This window comes from Condylura cristata, unplaced genomic scaffold (genome assembly GCF_000260355.1).
Source record: "Condylura cristata isolate star-nosed mole 26May11 unplaced genomic scaffold, ConCri1.0 scaffold00033, whole genome shotgun sequence".
In the NCBI taxonomy this organism is placed as follows: domain Eukaryota; kingdom Metazoa; phylum Chordata; class Mammalia; order Eulipotyphla; family Talpidae; genus Condylura; species Condylura cristata.
The window spans coordinates 19,066,349-19,068,190 of record NW_004567134.1 but is presented as its reverse complement, the minus strand read 5'-3'; positions in this window follow the sequence as shown (position 1 = coordinate 19,068,190).

Genomic DNA, 1,842 nt, shown 5'->3' with positions numbered 1-1,842 from the left:
TCCCCGCGGCCCGTGTGTGCCCCACGTGTGCCGGTGCAGGCCACTAGCTGCTGGGGCATCCAGCCAGCGGCTGGCCTCCACGATGCGCTGGCCGAGGGCGTCAGGCTCCGCCCGAGGCCCTGAGGACGCTGCTCCGAGGCGGGCAGCCGGCTCCTCCCGCTGCCAGAAGCCCTGGGATGGCGCGACCCCGCCCAGCCCTGCCCCGATGCTCCAGGGCGGGTCCCTCACCTGCCCGCAACACCCGCAGCACCACTCACCTGTGCTGTGCCCCCCACCCCCGCAGACAGCCCAGGGGCAGCTGCCTTGGAGGTTTGTAGCGGGTCAGCGCCCTGCCCAGTGTGTTTCTGGCCAGTGTGCCCACCACAGCCACACGCCACCCCCCATCCACCCCGGAGCCCCCCCACCGCTGGGCACTGCCCCTGGGCTCAGACAGTGGGCGGCCTGGGGCCGGCAGCCAGGCCAGGGCAGGGCCAGGAGGTGGGGGCCACAGGGCACAGAGGGGCGCAAGGAGCGCGGGAGAATCAGCCCTGGGGCGTCACGGCCCCACCCAGGCCTGGAGGCAGGAGTGTGGTGTTGGGGTGCAGGCTGCGGGTCCCCGGCCCAGGTGTGTTCCCCCTGGCCCACCTCCTCAGTGAAGCTAAAGTGAGCCCCAAACCCTGGGGCAAGGAAGCCACGGAGCCTCTTCCCCTGAGGTCGGGGTGTACGCGGTCTGCGGCCCAGCGCCGCCTCGGGGTGCGCCCGGCTCTGGGAAAGGGCAAGGTGGCCGCGCCCCCCCAGGCTCCCGGCGCCGCGGGCGCCACCCGCCGCGAGTGAGGACAGCGCCGGGACCGGCGCCTGGCACGGCTGTTTCAGTCTTCTAGGTCTGGCCCGTCGTGTCTCTTGGCCAAACACCCCTTCGGATGACAGGACCCCCCCAAGTTTTCCTCCTATACATCGAGGTATGACCTGGCCAGGCCCCTTTCATGTCCGCGTTTTAATTGAACACTAAAAAATAACAGTTCACCCGATGCAAGATTTAGTGTGGTGCATAAAAAATAAAATGACAACAATAAAAAATACCTATCTCAGGCCCATAAATTACGACAAAGCCCTAAAAATTCAGCCCTGAATATCGCATATTCTGCAGTGGATTTTCCATCTCCACCCCAAACACGCCGTAAATCACCGGGCATTAATGCCGCGGCACGGCCACAGCCCCACGCCGGTCTGTCTCCCCGCTCTTTGTGAGCTGGGGGGGCCCTCCCTGTGACCCCGGCTCGGCAGGTACCCACGAAGCCCGGGAGGCGGGACCGCCTGCACACGGAATCAATAGTTTTAATTTTCACACGGAAGCCCACAATTTTCAACTGATGGCCTCAGCAGGTTTTAATGGACACAAACAATTTACTTTTACTGTTTTAATTGTTTTTAGTCAATCACATTTTATTGCCGCTCTACATCTGACGAAACCCATGAATCGAGCTATATTCATAACTGATGACCGGGCAGGCGGCAGGGGCCTTCTGCCTCCCGTCTCCACACAGGCGCTGGCGGCTGGCGGCGCCGCCCCGCTCCGTCGGGGTCTCTGTCTCCCAGTTTCGGTGACTCGGCGCAGGGAGGTCTTCGGGTTGTCCAAGCGGCCTACTTCCCTGCGGCTAGCTCGCCGCGCCCGACTCCCTCAGCCGGCCGCCCGGCGGCAGAACTGGCAGCGTCCTCGGGATTCTTCTTTGAGGAGCACCTGTCCTTTCTGCCCCAGCTATTTTCTCTTGCATTTATGGTTTGTGAGTTGCTTTGTGCCCGGCTCTTTCACCCTGCGCCTGCTTTCTGCCGGCCGCTCCAGCTTCGGCCCTGTGCGTGCCCCGG